This window comes from Podarcis muralis, chromosome 4 (genome assembly GCF_964188315.1).
Source record: "Podarcis muralis chromosome 4, rPodMur119.hap1.1, whole genome shotgun sequence".
NCBI classification, from domain to species: Eukaryota; Metazoa; Chordata; class Lepidosauria; order Squamata; family Lacertidae; genus Podarcis; species Podarcis muralis.
Genome location: NC_135658.1, coordinates 102,929,207 through 102,953,702, shown reverse-complemented (window position 1 = coordinate 102,953,702; position 24,496 = coordinate 102,929,207).

The following is a 24,496-nucleotide window of genomic DNA, read 5'->3' as shown; positions in this document are numbered from 1 at the left end:
GTCTCCTGCTGCTGTTTTCTGCAGATGCAATAGAGGCGGCGAAGAAGGTCTTCTTCGCCGTCGCTATCGCCACTTGGTAGGCTCGACGTTGAGCTCTAACCTGTGTCCGGTCAGATTCGGAATGGGTTATCCGCCACCGGCGCTCTAGCCGTCTCAACGATTGTTTCATTGCCCTCAGATCCGTGGAGAACCACGGGGCTCTCCGGGCTCCATGCAATCGGAGAGGGCGCTTTGGAGCCAAACAGTCAATAGCCCTGGTTAACTCCACATTCCAGCGGGCCACCAGGGAATCGGCTGAAAGGCCATCAACATGGGATAAAGCATCCCCTACCACTCTCTGGAAACCATTTGGATCCATTAAGTGGCGGGGGCGGACCATCCGAATTGGTCCCACCTCCCTGCAGAGGGGATGGGTCGCAGAGAAGTCCAGTTGCACCAGGAAGTGATCTGACCATGGCACTTCTTTCGTTTCGCTTTTACTTAGTGTCAGATCACCAACATCCATAGAGGTAAACACCAGGTCCAAGGCATGTCCGCGGCTATGGGTTGGGCCAGACTTATTCAGGGACAGCCCCATGGAGGCCATGCTTTCCACGAAGTCCCGAGCAGCCCCTTGTAAGGTCGTGTCGGCATGGATGTTAAAATCCCCTAGGACAACCAAGCTAGGTGTCTCCAGGAGGACATCCGCCACGACCTGAAGCAGCTCGGGCAGGGAATCCTTGGTGCAGCGGGGAGGTCGGTACACCAGTAGGAATCCTGTACTGCCCCTATTGCCCAACTTCCAGAACATGCACTCGGAAAACTGGGTCTTCCCAATAGGACGCCTGGTGCAAACTAATGACTTCCTAAAAATCACTGCAACCCCCCCTCCCCGCCCACATGACCTGGGTTGCTGTGCGTAAGAGAAACCTGGTGGACAAGCAGCGGCAAGGACAGGCCCATCTGCTTCATCCAACCAAGTCTCTGTCACACATGCCAGGTCAAGTCCTCCATCCATGATCAAGTCATGGATGGCAGTGGTCTTATGAATCATTGACCTGGCATTGCACAGCAGCACCTTCAGGTCATGTGGGTATCCCTTGCTGATTCTAGTATCCATCCGGTCAGGACCAGACCCGGAGGCAGGGATAGTCCTCAGACAACGACTAAACCTGCCTCCTCTGTAATGACATGGTCTGGTCTTAGCGTAACTCCTCCTCCTACCCGTGATCACTGAGATCGGTTGTCCCAGTGCATCCCCCCCTGTGGAACATGCCCCAGCCATTTTGTGGGCTGGGGCCCACTCCCTGGCAGGGCCCACTCCCTGCAGATAGGACTGCAGCCTGAATCTGCTTTCACACATGGCTTATTCATTGTGGTGCATAATTTGAAGCTACACACAGCACCCACTGTGATTCAAAATAACCACCCTCCTCTGTCTCTACTACCGCTGCCTTGATCAACCTCAGCAGTTATAAGAAATTAACAGCTCTCTGGTTGCTAATTAAAAGCTCTTTGCTTTCTCTCTGCATAGCCTGCACATCTGCCTCTCCACCTCTCCTAGTGAAGGAAGCACATAAATTCAAAGACAGTATTGTGAGCAGCACCTGGCACGCCTTGAACCTGCTGCGGCGAGACAGTATTTCATTGTGTCAGTAAATGAACATTCCTCGGGGTTGAAAAGCCTCTTCGCTTTCCCCCCAGTGTTCCAGAAACAGTAGATCTGCTTCCATATTCGATGCTCAATGCATCAAAATGTCATTTGTTTCACTGGTGCATACACCTGCCTCCTGCTACAGACAACTTGTTTCAGTTTGGAAAGATTTCCCAAGGGCCTTACCTTCAAGCAAAGTCTTGTAACTATGGCTTAATGTCGTGTCCACAAAAGTCTCCTAAGAAAAATACAGCTTACCAAGGCATTTGAAAATGAACTTGCACCCCCTTGAATTCTGGAAATGTCCTCAGAGCATCTGAAAACCAGATGAGACACACAGAAGTCTAATGGGTAATTTGTAAAGACAAGAGCCAGCCATACATGCACCATCTATTTCCATTAATGATTAAGCTAGACTTACATAAACAGCCCCCCCCCCAGTCCTGGCCCCCAAAGAAGAGCTCTGATATTTTCATGCCTTATGTATGATCTCCAAAGAGCAATAGCAGGGCAAACAGCATAGTCTGTTGAGGAGGGAAACAGGAGCTGCACTTCAATGCATGGGGAGCCAATTTGCTCTTTTTGTCCTGACTCATCGGGGTGAAGTGAGGCCTGTAAATCAATATGCAGTTTTGCCGTGCCTACTTGGACCAAATATTGAACAGAAACAAAAAGAGTTTGGATAAGACTAGAGGAATTTTTTCAATTACCCCTAGCATCATCACGGTGGGCAAACATTCACTGAAATCACTTGCAACATCTTTTTTTAAAACCAGTCATGAGAACTAGAAACTTAAGTTTTAAATGATAAATGACATTCTAAGTATTTTGGAAAGCATCTACAAGGCTCGTAAAGGACAACAGGTGATGCTTTCAGCCATGTGGCCCACCACAGGTGCATAGATAATTAGACACCAGAATAATTATGGGGAGGTGGCAGAGGGCATGTGCAACAGCTGGTCATATGCTACAGTGTGACAAGATGTGTGCCTGCCATTTATCAAGGTGCTATTATTTTTAGTTCACACCTGGCGCTTTCGTACTGAGAAACCTTCAGAAGGACAACTGGGTTTTGTTTTCCCAAATTCTCTTCCTTTCACTCAGTGGCAAAATGGTATTTATAATTCAGCTAAGGAAAATATTTTACCTTGAAAGCATTGTTAGCAAAGTTTCATAAATTAGACTCTGGAAGTACTTATTATTTCACCCACTATTTGAAATAGAATAAGGGGTGTGTGTGTTATTTTTTTTAATAGGATTAAAACATACTATAAACATGATGGTTGTTTTTATGAGCTCTGCTTTTGAGACAATAGTGACAAAAGCAATGGAAATGGAATCTAGTTATCACAGGCCAGGAGTGGAGAGTCTGTAGCCCTTTAGGCCAGCATGGCCAATGGGAAGTGACCTATTTATCCACCCTAGAGATCTTTCATTGTGTTCCATTGAACCATCCAAATCAAATGCTACCCACCAGGGGAGAGAAAGAACAAGATAATGTTTACACTGTATGGTATGATTTTATTAAATATACTGTTGAAGATTTTTTTTCCGTGGGGGAGTTAGGCTGTATGATGCCTGGGTTGCTTTTAATCCCCTGGTTTCACATAGGGATGGTGAGAGCATTCCCCCATCTCTGTCACCTGAACCACAGCCTATCTGCCACATGAGCGCGCAGTCGCCGCCAACCACTCACACCTGTAACCAATCCCTGCTGTCAGCCACAAATCATTCCCAATCACAGACAGATGGACCCCATCAACCCTATAAAGGAACGCATCTTGGAAGGTAATGCCCGGGTGACAGATCACTGTCCCGCCCAAGGCCAGAACCTTCTTGGCCACTGCGCTCTGGACACGCCTCCTGACCCTCTCGGTGGCAGTTGGGCAACAACTTCCTCTCCACGTTGCTGCAGGAGTTGCGACCAGAAAATTTTGAGTCCAGGAAGAGCTGCTATCAATTCCTCCAAGTCCTCCTGCATGCAGGTCCGCAGGCTTAAGCCGGGAGCTTCCGGCAGGTTGTTCTCGCCCAGCTGCACCACCATCACCGCAGGTGTGCCTTCTGCAGACACATTTGCCCACACTGTTGGAAGAAGCTCCTCCCAACACATTCCTCGTCTGGACACCCAGAAGACGCTCATGTGGTCAGGGAGCCCAAGGCTGCATCCAAATCCAGACTCCTCTGCCCTCTTGCCAGCCCAGTGGACAATGCTGTGCCCGACTATCCAGATGTGCAAGATGGGCAGATCTAGCAATGAACAAAACAACATTAGCAACTGCACCTCAGCACTGCTTCCGAACATAACCCTTGTATGCTTCAGATTTCCAGAGGCCCAGATCCTTAATCCTGCCAACGAATGAGGTGCAAACTCACTCTCCGACAGGCCACATGCTGCCAGCGCCTTGCGCATCACTGCAGCAAACTGATGCCTCCTTAGCAAGGACCCATCCTCGTGAACCAGGAAGGGACCAAGCAGGCGAAGTGACAGGTATTTCTTGGCATCCTTAACCGGACAAGGGCCGGGCTTACCAGTGGCAGGCAGCCTCATCAAGGCGCCTCTGCCCAACTGGTCAGTTTTTGAATTGCGAATAGTAAGCACCAGCTCAGCACCAGACAGTTGAACATCCTGCAAAAGCAAGCCCCTGGGAGTCCTTCCCTGTGCTGACTCCAGCACCACTTCACCCACATGCAATGCACCAAAAAATGCAATGGAAAACACTGTCGAAAAGAGTCTCACCACAGAAGTAGATCAGCAAATTAGCCTCAGCTTGCTGTGCATAGTGCAAAGAATGTCAAATGGTACCGGCATCTTGGCTGGCGCCCTAGATGGTTGCGCACCACAAACTTTGCACAAGGGTCTCTGGAGTAAAGGGACTTACAGAAAAATGAAATGGCAGACGACTGAATTTGGATGGACTTCACCGCACGACCCATAAAACGCAGCTGAGCCAAATACTGCAACACCTGCTGTGTAGATGGTGACTCTGTGCTAAGGCTGGTCGTGAACTGTGCTCTGAAAGCTATATTTCCTTTCTCAGGAATGCTTGTGGATGCTTTGGATTAACTAGACATGATTCTTTCTGGTTTATTCGGCACTAATCAAACACTTTAAGCATGAATATGGAGGCATATGAAGTTTAGGTAGCAAAGGAGACTGGGCACCTGTGAAGATCCCCTTTTTGTGACCTGGGAAGGCAGGGCACTCACAATGCTAGGATGGATCCAAATAGAATGAAGGATCTCACACTAACATTCCCCTGTAAAAGTACAGGTGACTTACCTGTTGCTGATGCAGCCAGTCAAAGGCAGATTTAGGGCTATGTGAGCATATGCACTGGGCGCTGAGCCAAGGGGGAGCCACCTCAAACCCAGTAAGCGAGGTGCTGGGGTTGGGCAAGGATGTGTGAGACTTTGATAGGTCCTAGAGTCTTCCCATCTCCTTCCCAAAGCCTCGTTTGCACTTTCCCAGCTTTGGGAAGGCAGTGTGAGGGCTGGGGGGAGGCACAAAATTTTGGCCTCTCACAGGTACCCAAGTCTGGCACTGCGGCCAGTTAATGCCAGTTTCCATTCGGATGCATCCACTGGGGTGGCAAGGTAAGGGCGCATTTGACTTGCTCAGTTTTCAGATTTGTTCCTCAAGACAGAGCTCAGTGTTTTTGCATTTGTCTAGTCTCTCCACATACTACTGCATAGGTCTTGATTTTATTGACCAAATAATTTAAAATTTGCAGCACGCATTAAATCCCTAAGTCTCTTTACCTGTTACGAGAAGATGCTTTCTAGGAAGTTTAGAGCCAAAGGCATGCTCCCAGTAACAGGTGCACATTCCTGAAGTAAGCGGTTTCCTAGTTCCAGTGTGTATGATAATTGCCTGTATTGCCTAAAGTGATTTGGTTAGTGTAATCTATTTATCATATTTACCTTTTAAATATTTACTCTGATAAAATCTGTAGAGGTAAAGTATAATTGTCTCAGGAAATAATCAAGATACTGTAGTGCTCCTAAATATGCACTAAAATCATTCTATTTTGTTCAGGGTTTGTGTGTGTGTGTGTAGTAGAACAAGGCAAACTTTGTTATCTATAGTGTCTTTTATTTTTTCACAGTCTATAGGCAGTGTATAGGCACTAAAGCTGCAATCCTAACAATATCTACTCAGAAGTACCTCTCTTAATTGCTATTTAACAATAGCAATTAAAAGAGTAAAATTAATAATAACGAAACTTGAAGGTCAGAAAAGAAATACATCATGGGTCAGATCCAGACATATAAAGGGTACACCCACTGAAATCAATGGGACTTAGTAAAGTCAATATCAGATAATGCCTATATTTAATTTATTGGCACCCTCATTTTTCCAGATTTCTGCTTTTTTCAAAGCCACCTTTACTTCCATCATTTCAAAATTCTTTGGTCCTTTGATATTTTCTTCTAATTGCCAGGCAGCATTCATTTCTACAGTCTACTGCTGATTATTCATGGAGAACCCATGTTTTGGCATCATAATTCAAATGTTGGCAGGAACAAAATTATTTTTGGCCATCTGCAGATGGTGTTGACTTTGTGAATTTGGAATCTTATTTATATAGCTTTACACTTGTGTCACAATTAAAATGAAATTGATTATTCAAATGTCAAGCTATAGAACTAGAATTCAAGTTGAGAAAGTGGTGGCCTGATGGGACTAATCCAATGTAGCATAAGCAGAGCAGAAGCAGCAGGCAGGGCCATGTCCTGTTTCGTTCTGTAATAACCTTGCAGCGAAAGCTGTTAGGAAGCTTCCCCTTCTTACAACTTACCATTAACTGCAATCATGTTTAGATATTCTTTAACAGGTATAGGCAAATGTATGGCTTTATATGTGCACTATGATACTGCTGGAGTGAAGAAAAAGTACATAGTAAGATGCTAAGGGCAGAAGGATGTTTCTTTCTCTCCCAGTCCCAAAAATATCATTTAAGGCTGCAGAAATAGGCATGAAAGTATGTGTATAGAGTATTAGGTTTTATGCATACTGAGAAAAGGGACAAGAAAAGGTTAATTTCCATGTGCTGTTTAATTTGGGGGTATTTTGTCCTACAGCTGCAGCTAGTTAAGCATGTGAGAATGACTCAGCACAATCTACAGTATAAATGTTGTTGTGTTTGAAGTTTTCTCTTGGCCTCTGGCCTTGGCCAGAGCATAGTGTGTATGCCCAAGGAGTCTGAATCTACAAATGTATGTCACTGAAACTGCATTAGTGTCAATAAAGCAACTGACTCTTTCTAGAACTGCTTGGTGTTTCTCTGTTCCTTTGGCACACTGCTGGCATTAGGATGGGCACTCTGCGCATGCCCCAAGAGAGAATACATAAGGGCAGGGGTCATCAATTCCCTCCAGTTGTTTGGGGCTACTGCTCTCATCAGCTGAAGCCAGAACGGTCAGTAATCGGGGATGGTAATTATAATTTATAATAATAATTTAATATTTATACCCCACCCATCTGGCTGCAGTCTACAACATATAGCGGCAGAGGTGGCCCATTTTGTCACCTGAGGTGAAACGGGAAGGTGCCACCCAGCCTGTCACCACTGCCCTCCCACCAAAGCCTCTCTCACCAGAGGTGTGTGGCAGCGGCATGTGGGGAACTCTTGGGGAAGCCACATCATAGGATCCCGCCGCCCAAGGCGGCTGCTTCAGTCTGCCTCATGGGTGAGCCAGCCATGTATGGAGGCCGCCATGTCTGCTACCCCTCATAAGGCAACACAGATGCTATGAATAGGATTCACTCTGTGAGACATAAAACACTTAGACAAGAATAACGTGAAATATGTTAGGTTCCCAGCTCTTAGCGGTTAGTGTTTCTGTTAGCTAGCCAAATGCACCATTAAAATAAATAAACAAAATGCTTCATTCTGTAATTGCGTGCTCATTTTCATGGGAGTGCAGATCAGGGGTTTAATGGTTTTGCATCACAGAGTTGGAGAAGTAAGCACATCAATGATTACATACATACCACAGCACCTTTCCCATTTTTTACTCTGGGGACACCTCTGGGTTCTGGACATTTTCTACTAATATTTCATAAGCTCAGTTTTTAATTTGGGATATGAAATTGCCTTCCTCTAAAAAATGTTATGATGTATCAGTGTACCTCATGCTAGTCAGGCTTTAAGATAGTTATTATGCAGCAGATATTCCTGGGTTGCAGAGGAGTGTACTTAATCCTCAAAAAATCTATTTAAATCATAATATAATAAAGGTCACAGATACATAACTATGATTTAAACAAGCTGAGTTAACTCCTTGAAGAATGATCCTCCCCCAGGTTTTGATGCACTGTATTTCATTCAAAGGTATCTTCTTTAGATGTACCAAAGTTGAAAAGACCATTAAAGCTTAAGACCTTCTTGTAAGGTGGTGGAGTACTGATGGTTATAGATTAAAATCCCCAAATCAGTGGGAATAAATTGCATCCTTCACAACATATGCTTGGATTTAAACTGATTAATGATGATTGATTAATAAATCAATAGTTCTTGTTTTGGCCAAGTAAAGATGATGCACATTAATAAACAATAATGATTAATCACTGCCCATTGATTTCTCCCTTCATATCATTCTGCCATGGTTATACTAGTTTGTGAAAAACAAGAACCCCTCATGTTCATTTTATGGTTTGTTTGTTTGACATACTTTAGATGATCTAGCAGTGAGTTCACTGCTGAAGGGGGCAGAGAGCCAAAAGCATGTGATATTGTTGCAGAAATGTCTGCACTGGCTGCCCATAGCCAACTAGGCCAGGTTCAAGGTCCATGTGTTTGAATACAAAGCCTTGAACCACTTGGGACCAGGAAACCTTAAGGACCGCCTGAGCCCTGATATCCCGGCCTGATCACTGAGATCATCCAGAGGAGTACTACTAGTTGTTCCTTGTGTCCCGGATGCTTCCACTAGAAGTTGGTATTTAGTGCTACTGGCACCATGTTGTGGAACACTATTCCAGCAGAGGTTTGAAAGATATCTTCACTTTTTTTCTAACCTTCAAGTGTCCCTCAAAGACTTCTTTTATGCAAACAGGCCCAAGTAGCTGTCCAAAATATCCCATGAGTAGCCAGTAGCTGGTTTTGATCTATAAAGCTTTAAACAGTTCAGGACTGCCTGGACCCAGTGATCATCACCCGGGATCCTTGTTCATGTGCCTTCTTCACAAGAAGTCCAGAGGGTGGAAACACAAGAACAGGCCTTTTCTGTGGTGGCTCCCTGCTTGTGGAATGTTCTCCCCAGGAAGCCTCATCTGGCACCTTCATTATATATCCTTAGGCGCCAGGCAAAAATGTTTCAGCTTAATCAGGCCTTTGGCTGATAAACATTTCATGTCATTTTGAATGTGTTTTTTGGGGGTGGTTGGTTTGTTTATTAATGTTGTTGTTTAACTTAATTTGTGTTCTCATTTTGTATTTGCATTTTGTGAATCTCCCTGTGATCTTCAGATGAAGAGCAGTATACAAAATTAATAAATAATAGAAATAAGACATAATGACTGCTTTGCATTTCTTTTTAACATTTTTATGTTGTACCCACATACACCCCACATACTAAAAATTTTGTGACAGGGCAGTGTGTGTGTGTTTCAAAATGTAGGTACACATGAACCTGGAAGCTTTACATAGGGATAATGATTACAGAAAATTACAACATGCCAACACTTTGTTGTGGATGTTTTTAATGTAGTCTTATCTGAAAAGGTACAAGAGCTGGAGTTCAGCAGATGGGTGTAATACTGCTGTTGCCCCAGCAAAGCCCAAGCCTTACCCAGAAGCTTGTGTAGCCCTACTAGATCTGGGGGCAGGACATGTATGTAGGGAACCAATGCGTTTCTGGGATGGTAGGAATCCCCATAGAAGGATGCCACATGCCTCTGATCCATTTTGATCTGCAGCACAGTAGAGACCCACCAGCACCTCCCAAGGGTCTTTGTTACACAGCTCCATTCTTTAATTTCCACAGCCACGGGCAGAGTAGAGCACACACTGATGGTCTGCAACAGATGAATGATAAAATGAGTATTTGAACCAGAATGTTTTCCAGTGAACCAGAAAGATGAGGAAGCATTCTCTTGGAAGATAATGCACTACTACCAGAAACAGCACAGTGTGCTTAAAATAGTACTGAGGAAACCATCAATATTCTTAGCCTACACATTTTTATATGGATTGGAGACTTAGGACCAAAGTTCATAGATTGAAGAATTATTTTCTCGGTACAGGAAATTTTGTTAGAAGGAAGGGGAAATGGGATTTTCTTTGAAAGGGAAAACAATTATAGAGCTCTAATAAGCAGGTAGCCTATTTTTGATGAATTAAAAACACCTGCTGGATCAAGGCCATCTAGTACGGAATATTTTTCTCACGGTGGCCACCCAGATGCCCATGGGAAGCACACAAGCTCAGGACCTGGGTGCAAGAGCCCCCTCCCCTCCTGTCACTTCCTGCAACTGGTATTCCGAAGAATTACTGCCTCAACTGTGGAGGCAGAGCATCTCATGAATGGCGGAGGAGCCTTAAGGAACAGAATCAAAAGAATGCTACCTTCTTAAGTTGCTTGCTGCCTCTGTTCCTCCTTTTACTCAGTGGTGTAATAAATGTAAAATTCTCAAGAATAAATAAGCTACTCTGGCATATTTGTAGAAGAAAGCTAGACTGTGGAGCAGCTCTCACTGTCACACCTGTGGTTGCCTCCTACAACAACATGAGATGGCATAGTCAGGTGTGTGTACTACCACAATGAGTGGATACTGAGGGTTGATCAAGTAGGCACTTTCTACGGTGTGCTTGGAAGGTGACAATCTGTATCATTTTGCAAAGAATTTCACCATGAATCAAGTGTAGATGTTTGGTAAAATGGCTGCCTTAATCACCTTTGCCCTCTAACTACTCAGTGCAGCTGAATATTATTAGTGATGGGATCTGAGCACAAGAACATTTCCAGAAACTGGTACTCAGAAGCATTACTGCTTCCTATCATGGAGGCAGAGTATGGCCATCATGGCTAGCAACACTTTGTTAATCTTATCCTCCATGAGTTTGTCCAATCCTCTTTTAAATCTATCCTGTCTCCTGTGGAAGTGCCATAGTTAATCTGGTTCAAAGGGGTGGGAGGGTGTGTGTGTATATGAATATATCTTCAAGTCCTGGACACTAATTCACATTATTTACACTCTCTGGAGCCTTATCCCTTCCCTACAATATAATCTTGTACATGACCATTTGGAAGTGAGCCCCATTGTATTCAGGGTTCATCAGGGTTTCTGTGCATTTACATTGTGTCCTGGCTTATTCCCACTTGTGCATCAGACTTAAAGCACATTTAGTGTAACTCACAGTTTGCCACAGTGGCAACCAGAAATCCTTAAACAGGACATGAGAAGAATGTGCCTCTGATCTGGGGGTAGCATGTAGCCATCACAACTAGTAGCCATTGACAGCTTTATCCTTTTAGAAGCGTTTGAGCAATCACATTCCATAAATTGATTATGTAGCTGGGATTAGGGCCCACTGATTGACTTCAAAGTGACATGCATAGGCTTGGGCTGCATCTCCTGATGGCAGGGGCAAATTCAGACTGGCTTTTGGAGGGAAGGCGTATCTCAGCAGTTACAGCAAACATCTCGAGAATTCCAGGGTGCCTTTCCAAGCTTCAAACTTGGAGATGGGGAATGCAGGCTTATTTTGGTGCTGATCAATAAAAGCAGCACACCTGTCACCCAAATTAGTTCAAGTTCCTCTCTATACGGATGGAAAATCTGGAACTTGTTTTTTTATGGTAGAAGTGCACTTATGAATGCTGTCACGATTGAGCTCCACAATGCCGTGCCCTCCAATATTTCTCTATTCTATGCAGTGGCGTAGCGTGGGGGGTGCAGGGGGGGCCAGCCGCACCGGGCGCAACATCTGGGGTTAGGGCAAATCCACGGGTTAGGGGGCGCAAATCCACGGGTTAGGGGGCGCAAATTCCTTGCCTTGCCCCGGGTGCTGACAACCCATGCTACGCCACTGATTCTACGTTAGGAAATTTCTCTCACGTAATGTAAGGACAATGTAAGGCTCCATTTACAATAAAGGAATAAACAATCAACACCTTTCCTAAAAAGTGGTTGGCTACTGAAGCATTGCAATTGAATTTAAAGTGGATTGGTGACATTTTCCTTCAAGATTTTAGATAGGTCTTTGTATGCCAGTTCCACCATTTCCTTCATTTGGTGGAGGAATTTTATTTTCAGTATAAACAGGGCTCAATTTTTGCACCTATATGCACACACCACTTTTAATTGTACTCTGAGACAGGGGGCGGGGGAGGAAAAAGGAAAAGCAGAACATTCTGGGATCAAATCAAACTGGGATGGCTTCTATAATTCTGAGACTGTCCCTGGAAGATAGGGACACCTGGAGGGGATGCAGTGCTGGGGCTCCTTTGTGCAACAAACAGCAGAGGTACACTTCAGAATTATTGTAGTCTATTATCAGACTTGACTGATGTTTGTCTGCATGGTGTTCAGTGGGCTTGAGGGTTGTCTGTGCAGTGGGCCACAGAGGTGCATCTCAGAACACTCCCACTATCCACAGAGCTGATGAAGAATGTTGTAGCTCTTTCATGTGGTGTGCAGTAGAGACTAGTGCTGTCTGAAGATTTCTCCTGCATTTTTCCCATTCCCCCAGGAGGAAAGAAATTGCATTCCAGAATTATCAAAGGGGACACAAAAAATGCAGGGAAATTTTTCATGGACAGACTTTTTATTGCACTTAGCTTAGTTCTGAGGCGGCCAATGCATTTTGTGGCTGTCCGTTCATTCTAAAAACCATCTCTCTGGTGGTCTGCACTCTGCTGCTTCTTGAGGGCCTGTGTTTCTTTAAAAGTCCACGGCAAAGTCAGCAGGACATTCTTGTAAGTGCAGGCTGGTGTGGAGTCTGCCTACTGTGCACCTGAAAGAAGTCTTCTTGGTTTTAAAGAAAGCAACACTGAAACATTTTTTTTCAAGGTTAAAAGCAGGATTTCCCTAGCAGTGGATTTTCCCTTGTCTTTTTCAATTTTCAACCTCGTTTTGGTGCTGCTACCAGTTGCAGATGATGCTACATCAAGACGTGGTAAGCTCCCATTGCAGAAAATTGCAAATAATTTATCTTTGACACATTTCTGAAGTCTGAGAGAGAAAAAATCTCATTTGCAAACTTTCATCTCAACACTGGCTTACTTAAGTTCATAGAGAAAGAAAAGGCCTCCTCAGAGCAAATTGCAGCAAATGGTGGTGAGATTTCCCAGAAGTGTCCTGTGCTTCCTATAGATCAAACCCACAGTTTAGTGGAAATGCTGTAGACTTGGTGAGGGTGACTATTGAATGAATGAAAGAATAACAGAATTTTGAGTGTGAGGATTGAGATGAGAAAAATGTCTGTGTAACCCAGGGGGAAAGTGCTATAAATAAGTCATAAATTAAATTGTTATAACAAAGGGGGGAAACTCTATGTAAAATTGCATAGAAAAGTTTTGTGCTCTACAGCGCCATCTGGTGTTGCATGTTTATAGCACATTTAAAACACTGAGATTTTTTACATATGTAACTGAGCCCTCAGACTACACTGACACAGATTCTATAGATATGAGTGCTGAAGACATATTCTCCATTTCATTTGAAGATAAAAATGTGACCATGAAAGTTGCTGGCAGGTTATTCTTTCAGTTCCTGGTTCACATTTTCTGCTTATCTTCTGTGAGCTGAAAGATAAGAAAATAAACTGTCAAGTGTAACTTTGAAAGTAGCTGGTAGTATCATGTTAAATGCTAGTTGATCAGCACAGTTTTTTACCACCATCCCCATCACCCCATCTGGACCAGCAGTTTTACTGGAATTCACTGCCCTCAATGCAGCTTTCACTTGATGGTCATATAGAATAAGTGGCTGAGAGTTTGTAGGCTGGCAGGCAGGAGCTATGATACCTGATCTTTTTACCTCATAACGGGCAAAGAAGATGTTCAGCTCCTCTGCCAACAAATCATCGGCCTTAACCGTGTTCCTCGTATTGCTGCAGTCCCTGCCATACTTGATTTATGTTGTTATCGGCTAGGCAATTCTCCACCTTAAGCTTATACAGGGGTGGGGGTCAAGTTAATGGGATTCTTCTAGCCAGAGGTCTACAAACTGTAGCTGGACTTACTAGCCAGCCTTTATTGTCTGGCAGCAATGACTAGAAAGGAACTGAGGTCTTCTTCTGTTTCTGGCCTATGTCACTTCACATTTGATCATTCATAAATCTGTTCTGCTTTTTTTCTGCATTAATCTATGATTGATTGATTTCCAATCCGTATGAAAATTTGTATTTAAATCTGTATTTCATCACAACATATGCATTTAAATATTTTATCACAAACTACATATTTACTTTGCATGTGAGAGAATGATGAGAGAAAGAAAGAGAGAATGATGTTGTGCAGGTGGCCTATTCACCTCCTGAGCTAATGCTTCATGCAGAAAATAAACAGTAGTTTACAGCTAAGTGTGCCTGAAAGGAAACTTCTTCTTGTACTCATCAGACAACTCTCAAAGAAGCCTTCAAGGGAGGACTGCATCAGCACATAAATATGCTTGTTCTCTGCTTGCTCTACTCAGGCCTTGCTGTTTTTGCTTATTTGCAGAACCAGACAGAGCCTTTTCTCACCTCACAGTCTTTGGAATTCATGAAGAATGTGGCTGGAGATCCCATCAGAGTTGAAAAAGCACTTGCCTCTGTAGGCAAAGGGAACAGTCAATACCTACTCCAGCATACCTGTATAAGAGGCAGACACTAAGTTACCCCATATCCTGTAAGCCATGAACTTGAGTTTGCTCTGCCTCCAGGAAGGGGTAGGAGCTAAACACTAAATCACTAGCAGATGGCATGGTGGGGCTGTGTCACTCACCTGACCTTCCTCCAATTAGGAGGTGCTGCAGACTGGGACAGAGAGAAAGGAATGGCGCAGCAGTTGTTGTTATTTTAACATGTTCTGCTAGTAAGCTAAGTGTCCCCCATCTTATATTGGTGCAGCTGGTTATTCCTGCCTAAGTGTGGAACCTTTCTTAAACAAGGCCAACAGATGAAAGATAATATAAGGAATACAATTGATATAATAGAATATCTGGAAGTCAGGAATGAAAAGCAAGCAGACTTGATGTTTGTGGTTGCAGAGAAGGCCTTTGATAATGTGTCATGAAAAAACTATGGCGATGATGAATTTTGAAGAATAATTTCTAAAAGTAAGTGATGCAATCTATACAGGCCAGAAGGCAATGATGATAGTGAATAATGTAATATCAAAAAAATGTAAATTTACAAAAGGGACAAGACAGGGCTGCCCCCTGTTGCCATTATTGTTTATTTTAGTATTAGAGACCCTGGTGAGGAATATAAGATCAGATGAACAAATAAAAGGTATAACAGTTGGGTGCAAAGCATACAAGCTGAGAGCATTTGCAGATGACCTTGTAATAACAGTAGAAGACCCATTGGTGACAATACCAAGGGAATTGGATAACATATCTGAGTTTGGCCAGGTAGTGGGTTTTTAGTTAAAGAAAAACAAAATGAAAGTATTGGTTTAAAAACATGACAGGACAATATAAAAATGAGCTACAGTTAGCAACACAATTGACAATCGGGGGAAAAAGTGAAATATTGGGGGTTTGGTTGACAGCTAAGAATATAAATATCTTTAAGGATAATTATATAACAACTTGAAAAGAGATAAAGAGAAACATGGATGTTTGGAGAAGGATGAATTTATCACTATGGGGAAGAATTTCAGTAATAAAAATGAATGTATTGCCAATAATGTTATTTTTATTTCAAACAATACCCATAGTCAGCGGAGCAGGATGCTTCAAACAATAGCAAAAAGATGTTTCAAGATTTATTTGGCAGGTGGGGAAACCAAGGATTAAGTATAAGTTATTAACAGATGTTAAAGAAAGAGGTGGATTTTCACTGCCGGATTTGAAATTATATTATGAAGCGTGCTGCCTCTGCTGGCAGCGGGAATGGATAACTTTAAAAACTACAGATATTTTAGACCTTGAGGGGTCATGATAACAGATTTGGATGGCATGCATATTTATGGTATGAGAAGACTAAAGTGCCTAAAGGGTTTATAAATCATTTGGTGAGAAAATGAATTTATGGAGTATGGGGAAAATATAAAAACCTATTAGAACGGAAGTGGCTTTCCCCATTGGAAGTGATATCCTTGAAAAAGACTAATGCAAAAAGTGAATGGGCAACATATAAAGAGATTATTGGAAGTGGAACAACAATTAAAGTTGAAAAGATTTGAGGATATAAGACACTTAGTAACAGATTGGTTGCAATATCACCAATTAAATGATGTGTTTAAAAGTGATAAGAAAAATAGATTTAGTAAGGAAATTTCAAGATTTGAAAAAGATATATTGGAAAATAATGTGAAGTTGCTTTCTAAAATGGATAAGTTGTTGCTAGAGTGGCATACTAAGGAGGAAGAAGTTAAATCTGTAACGATGCAATGGGCACAAGATATTGGGCATAATATTCAATTTTCATCTTGGGAAAAGTTGTGGAAGGAAGACCTAAAATTTACAGCATGCTGTGCGCTAAAGAAGAATTATATTAAAATGATGTACCGGTGGTACTTAAGACCTATAAAATTTGCAAAGATGTAGTGAACTGCTTCAAAGGTACGTTGGAAATGTAAGGAGAAGGAGGCACCTTCTACCACATGCGGTGGACGTGCAAGATAACAAAAGCATTCTGGGAAATGATATATAATGAGTTGGAAAAAAAATGTTTAAAATAACATTTGTGGAAAAACCAGAGGCTTTTTTATTAGGAATTTTAGGTGTGGAGATACCAAAGGAGCAGAGACGATTATTCATGTATGCAATGGCAGCAGTGCAGATACTACTGGCCCAGAGATGGAAAGAGGATAAAGTCCCGGATAGAGACAAATAGCTGATGAAGATGATGGACTACTCCAAATTGGTGAAATTGACTGGGTAAATCAGAAACCAGGAAGAGAAGAATTTTAAGAAGCCATGGGGGAAATTCACATTGTACTTAAGAGAACACTGTAAACAACTAAAAACTTTGGCAGGATTTGAGTAACGGATTTGTACAGGATTTGTAATGTAGGTAAATAAGGTAAAATTGGATTATTTAAGAAAAAGAGATAAAATAAGGGAAGCAATGGAAAAAGATTAAAAGTGGTAACCATGGAAGGGTGGAGGGGAGTCAAAGTATTTGGGGAATCCTAAATGATGATGTTGTTGTTTATTGTTTTTTGAATTTAAATTTGCAATGTAAAACTCAATAAAAAAGATTTTTTTAAAAAAACAAAGCAAAAAAGAGGTTGAGTTTGGGAGCCAAGTTCCTTCTCGGCCCTTGGCTGGGGGTAGGGAAGAGAAGGGAAGGATAGCTGGAGCGGATGGGAGAACCGTGGCAAGTCAGCGAGGTTCCTGCATGAGGAACAGCCAGAAGGGCGGCAAACTCAGGGACGGCAAAAGCCCTAGCTATGCCACTGGATCGGCCAGCTGTATAACTCCCAATTAAGCTCAAAGTGCTCCCCGAAAAGTAATATTTGTGATCTTTAAAGTGTATTGACAGCCGCATGGAATCAAAACAATTTGTACAACATTGCAAAATCCAATCTAACTTCTCTGTTGCCTTGGCCCAAACTACAGTTTCTGCTCTGGTAACTTTCATCTCAGCTGCTGTGAGCTGCTTCTCTCTGTTCCTCTTGTTTCTCTCCCAAACTCTGCCCCAGTCATTCACCGCTCTTCTTGCTCAAGCTGTTTGGTATATGACCTTCCTTCAATGCCTGCACTGGCTTCTAATACATTCTGTATCTAGCACAAATTTCATGTCCTTATCTTCAAAATGCTCTATAGACTTCCCCAGCCCTTACCTCTCTTTCCCAACCTCTTCCTGCCTCTCCCTCTCTGTGGGGGCAGGTATCATATTATGCCCTATATTTCTAAAGTGTCTGGCACATCACTCATTAAAAGTAATCATCACCATCCATGATCCCTGTTTGCTGTAGAGCAAAGGAACCTTAATTTATACAGTGGCACCTCGTGTTGCGTAACTTCCAGGTTACGGAATCTTCGGGTTACGGCCACGGCAAACCCAGAAGTGTATACTTCCGGGTTTTGCCGCTCGCACATGCGCAGAAGCACTCTGCGCGCCATGCGTGTGTGCAGAAGTGGTGCCTCTAGTTACGGATTGAAACGAATTAAATCCGTAACCAAAGGTACCACTGTATCTTGTTTCACAAGGCTCCCTTGATTGGAATCATTCATGGTTGTATAATGTCTGACTAATGCTTTTAAGTAGGAACAACACTGGGCAATAATATTCTACTTTAAAACAGGAGCTTACGTTATAGCAGAGTGACAGATATTTGGTGCCTCATTTCTCATGGTCCATGATGAATCATGGCAAATATACGGAAAGACAATATTCATTTTACAGTTATTGTTATTAACTGAAAGCTTTATGAATAAAATCACAAATTTCACTTGCTACTCTAGTCATTACTAAAATATGTGATTGAAAGACTTTTTATCTGTCTTGTATTTCACACTGATTGCACAACTAAAAATTGGCAGAGCCAAGCGATTTCCCCTCCTCTTATTACCAGCTTGCAGAAGGTACTGAATCCTGGATACTTGCATGATGGATATATTTGCAGCAGATGTTGCTTCACTCTCATTTGGTGTATTAAATTGACTACAGTTTCATTCTGCTGCAATTTATTAAAGCTGCAGAAATAAATTGGCAGCAAGCACTGGTGTAAAGTATGTATCTTACCTGCTCTTTCACAGACATTATTTGGGTGGGAAGCTACCAACAGTAACCTAAATGGACTTTAAAACGTACAATTCAAATAAATTATTGCACCATTTGAAAACAATGCCAGTGCAGCTGCATTAGTACAGAATGGTGTGATTGTTGTTTGATTGTGCATTAAGTACAATGAAGACAAATATATTTATAATCAGAGAAGGTGAAATGAAGCCTCATGGAGAGAAATATATTACAGCTAAACAGAAATGATGTGGTGTTTAGGCATTTAATGAAAGCTCCCTACACTGATATTAAAATCAGCCACAGAGAAAATTATTCCCAAGCACAAAATGGCAGAAAGGTTGCCTGACATTCTGCTGCTTTTGGAGAGGAGGCATAAGACGATAAAAAAAATATATAGCAAGTGTATTTTCAGACTGCAATTCATGAGAGAAATCTATGTAAAGGTGAACCAAAATGTTGTGAGAAGATACACACAAAGTAGAGACAATCCCTAACCAGCATAAATTATTTGCAAGTAAAGGTTAGGGGACAAAGTTTTGAAGCCCCCCCCCCCATACCAAAATGTAAAATATGTACTTACAATGCCATTAAAATCCAGTGACACAGGTTTTTGTTCCACAAATCCTATGGCAAAAATCTTCTCTCAAGTCACATTAGCTTCTCAGAATACAACCCAGCACATAAACGTATAAATAAAACTAACCACATATGTAGTTACAACATTCTACATCAAAAATAAATTGACCTAGCATCTTTTACTCAACCCTCAGTGGCTGCAAGTTGCATACAACTTAAACACCGTCCCACAACTGCAGATCTATTTCTCTAGCTGTGTACACATTACTGGCTAAAATGCAACTAAGGTGGAATCAAGCAACATATACAGTGGTACCTCGGGTTACAGACGCTTCAGGTTACAGACTCCGCTATCCCTGAAATAGTACCTCGGGTTAAGAACTTTGCTTCAGGATGAGAACAGAAATCGTGCTCCGGCGGCAGCGGGAGGCCCCATTAGCTAAAGTGGTACCTCAGGTTCAGAACAGTTTCAGGTTAAAAACGGACCTCCAGAATGAATTAAATTTTTAAGCTGAGGTACCACTGTAAAAAAAACCCTCTGTGGAAATGCTTTTTTAAAAGCATTTTTAAAAATACTGTATTTTTCCATCTATAAGACTCCCCCATGTATAAGACGCTCCCTATTTTGGGGAGACTCAGTTTTAAGAAAATGGTGGGGAGATGTATGCATGCATAAGACACCACCTAATTTTTGACATTTTTAAGGGAAAAAACCTAGTCTTATACATGGAAAAATATGGTATATTGAATTTCCCTTAAGCTCACCATCGCCATCTAGTGCCACATTTGTATAACACACTTAAAACACACTTCAAACATATTTGCAGCTGTATAGCTGAGTCCTAGGTTGCTTTTTTCTCCATTCAGATGGAAGCCAGTTTGGGGAGAAACACATCAAAATGCAGTATTTCATTTTTAAAAACCTGAATAGATATGAATTGTGGAGAATGTGGTGTGCGCTCCACTTCCCAAACCAATTGTAGGAGAACATTGGAAGCAGAGTAAACTGGAATGCATTGTGTCAGAAACAGGCATTCATACAGATGAACACCTGGCTCTGGAAGTGTACAGATAGCAAACTGTGTCATGTAAAGATGAATTCCTAGAACAACTCCATTCTATATTGCAAAACAGTCTGTGCTTCTTTGTTACTTTCATAACCAGACAAGCTTTAAGCTTTATAGTGCTTTCTAGACATGAATCAATTTTTTTTGCAACACTAGCCTTGCAGTAACTTTCTCTATTCCTGTTACCCCGTTTTTTTAAAAAAAAGACACACACATTCTTATTTCAGCATGCCTCAAAAACAAATACACTGCTTGTATTTTTACCTGGTGTAATCAGTTAAACCTGTCAGTTTACCCATTCCAGTTTCTTATCTGTATCTTATGATAAATTGCACTATAAATCCATGCCACATGGCATTTAGTGAACCTAGATAACGTTAGAGCTTATTTGGGTTTACTTGTATTCTTGTGTTGCCTATTATATTATCATTAAAAGTTTCAAAATAAAAGTTTCAAAAGATTCAAAACAACAACTAACTGATTTGTCAGTTTCTGCTCTGATATTTTCCTCTGTTTAATTTACATTTTCAGACTAGATCCCAACAGGATACTATTCAAAATCATTAAGAGCAAATATGTGTTTGCAGCTAATCTGAATCAATTGCTAATTAACTCCACCAGGTCAAAATAGATTTTTTTCTTAGCGAGATATATGTGTGTGTGTGTGTGTATAATATCACAGGTGTATGTATTGTGCCAGCATTCATAATAATGAGAGAAGCAACAGCATGAAGGAACTTTATAAGTGCTCAGATTAGTCTGATATGAAGACATCAATGGCAATTCTTTCTGAGTATAATTCTCATTCTGCTGTTTATTTCCACTGAGTTGACATGCTTAATTCTCTCTGCTTGGCATGAATGAGACTTTAAAATGCCCCCATGGAAATGTAACCTTGGAAAGTAATCCTTGCTTGCATCATGCAATAATTCCAGTTCCTTTTAACCTTGCCTTGGCGTCAGTGTCCCCATCACCAGCTGGTCTGGCCTCATGTCCTGACTCCATTTGCCTCCTCAGTGTGGCTCTTTTAATTGCTCTGCTCTGCAGGAGAGTGAGCTGCAATTCGGATCACTGCCCCCTCCAATAAAGAGGGAATGCTCCACAGACTGCATCCATGGCTTGGTTTTGTGCTGCTTTTCCAATCCCCCCCCCCCATCTCCAAGACCCCTTCCCTAATAACAGCTGCACTGAGAAGTTTTACTTCCTTTCCCTCTGCATCATCTCTACCTGTTTGCGCTCTTGTTGTAGCTTTTGTAGTGCTTGGGGTGACACCAGGAGAACACCTGAGCCTAAATGCCAGTGGTATCTGGCCCTCTCTTTCTTTCTTTCTTTCTTTCTTTCTTTCTTTCTTTCTTTCTTTCTTTCTTTCTTTCTTTCTTTCTTTCTTTCTTTCTTTCTGGCTAGCCTAGTTGCACCCTGGAGTTGCCAGAGAGCCAAAGCAGCTCAACTTTCTAACCCTGAATTGCTGAGTTCCAAGTTGCAGAAAAGGAACCACTCTCTTGATTAGAATAGCTCAATCAACTTACATTTAGTCATTACTGGGCCAATGTAGTGATTAGGATTGTGCTCTTAATACCCTTGAATAATTCATGGCCTGCTGCAGCTTCTTAGAAGGGAAAATAAACTCTTCTGATGCTAATTTAAAGAAGAGATCTGTTTGTGAATGTGGCTCAAGGTCAACATCCAAACATTGAAGCTCATTTCAAGAAATCTGCCACCATGCATGTCTACCCTGGAATATTTATTATAAGAGTAGACCTTTAAACTGAGGGCTGCTTCACATTGAGAATTTCAATGTTTACAGAAGCATCTGACTTCCTGGAGGAGCTGCCAGTTGTGGTAGCTGCTATCAGTAGCCAGAAATTCCTTTCCATTTCCCTCAACCTTGACAGTGCTTGGTGTCGTATCATATATATGCTACGGTTGCAGCAAGAGTTCTAATTGCTGCAAATTGGAAATCTGACAAACTTCCACCTACAGAAGATTGGATCCAAAAACTGACTGAATACACGGAGCTAGATAACTTGTCTGAAAAAATTAAAAATAAACCAAAGCAGGTATTTGTCTCAAAATGCAAAGTCTTTAAAATATATTTGAAAAATAATTACCGTAGTTTATACTCTGTTGCAGCATTTGACTAATTTCAGTAGTAGTTTCAAGAATGATGTGAGATCAAAGAAAAATTAAGAATTAGTTAAACCATGCTAATAGTTTTTATCAGCAATAAGTGATATGTAAATGAACTAAGGAGTAGACAGGAGGGCAGGTTTATTGTCAAAAGACCTTCTTTTTTTCCTCTCTCTTTTTGTCATAATGTTTTGTGAGGTTTTTTGGTATTTTCTTTTACTTTGTATATTATTATTTCCACTTGCTTTTTGTCCAGTTTTGATGTAAGACTTATTTATTGTGCATTAATAAAAAAAATTAAAATAATAATAATAAAAAGACAGTGCTTGGTGCCTGTCGGCTGCCAAAATCATTAAAAAGAAGTGACAGGCAGGGTCGGCCCTACCATGAGGCAGAGTGAGGCAGCTGCCTCAGGCAGCAGGTGCTGAGGTGCAAGGAGGGGCCAGAGCGGTGAGGGCCATGTGGTCTGCCCTGTACCCCATAAGCTAGTCGGCTGCCTTCAAGTGCAGTGGAGGACACTGTCCTTTCATCAACATTGGACTAAGATCAAACTGCCAGTCAAGTTGGCTTGTGTATGTGCCTTGGGGCAGGGCACCTTCACTTCAGGCAGCAAAATGTATTGAGTTGGCCTTGGTGATAAAATCCAGCCAGAAATGTCAGTTTCAGATTTGGAGTGATGCACATGTGAACCAGCCCTGTATCACACACAAGCATTACAGAACTTTCATGAATTCCACCTTAGTCCCACATGAAAAGAAAACTACACTTACAAAGCCTCATTGGGGCGAGGCCTCCATGGTATAGCTAGAGTGGTTTATGGCATGTTGGTATGTACAGAGCTCCCCATGTGCTGCCACACACAATGAGCAATGGCAGGAACTGACACCAGATCCTCTGCATTACGGCAAGAGAGTGCATGTGGTAAGCTGGTCTAGCTGCTGCCACTACAGAGCAGAGGATTTCTCACGTGGAAGAGGCTCATGACAGCATCTCTATTCATGTGTAGCGATGAGCAAGCCACTTGGGTTAGTTTAGAAATAACCTGTTCTCCCCTTCCCCCCAAACTGGGAAATGGTTAGGTCTGGCTTATCATTGGCCTGATTTATCATCAGCTGGAGCTATCATCAACTTTCAATCTAACAGATAGAATAGGATTGTGCACACAATTCCTTAAGTGCTTATGGATGCATGTGGAAAACCTATGAATCACATATAAGAACTCAGAAAGCTTCTGCGTAAGACACAGCTGAGCTTACAATAAGAAGCAAAAACAAAATCTATAAGCAGCACTTTTAGAGATTTTTTTTTAAAAAAATTGCCATGAAAACTTTACATTGAACCCTCCTTGTTTTTATTATAGTGAAAGGAACTAATCGTGTTGCATTGATTTAATTTCAAGAGCTGGTTCATGTGTGGAATTTTTAAAAGGTCAGATACTAGTTACCCAAGGCTGGTATCTATAAATTACTTATGATTTACAGGCTTCTAAGTGTACTTAAGACTGTGTCCCTGAGCAGTGAATCTGAACACTTGAGCCTCATCCAAAGTACGTTTAAGCCTTCAGGCAACTCTCCACAGAGAGCCAGGAAAGATTTCTAATTTGCATGAGGGTGGGGGTCATTCAGGTTCATATCCCCAGTGCTTCAGGAAGTCAAGTGGACAGCTTTCGGGAGCCACCATCTCTGGCAATCTAACATAAGCTTGCCATAAGAGTAAGAAAGATGAAGATAGGAAAGTTTGAGTTACCACTGAAAATGGACATTCTTGAAGTAAACTCAGAGTTGCAAGACACTGAATGCTGAGGGAAACAAAAAGTGCTTTCATAAAGCCACCAAAATTTCTCAGCAGAGCTCTGCTCAAGCTTACCTTGGGCTGCCATACGTCTAGAATCCCGGATATAGGCAGGATTTGTCCGTTGAAAATGGCGTTTGGGCAGAATTTTTGAAATTCAGATAAAATGTCTGGACAGTTTCTTAGGACTATCCAAATGAAAGACATTATGAGGTGTGTGTTCGGGTCCGATGTACCACTGTGAACATATTGCAGCCGATGCGGGGTTCATTTCCAATGAAGGTAGAGAATTCAGTATTGGTGGTAGTCTTTGTCCCCACCATAATACAATCCCAAATTACACTTTACCTATGTCCCAGCCAGAATAAATGATAGCCGTTCATTTATTTGGGATAAAAGTACAGTGGTGCCTCGCAAGACGAAATTAATCCATTCCGCGAGTCTCTTCGTCT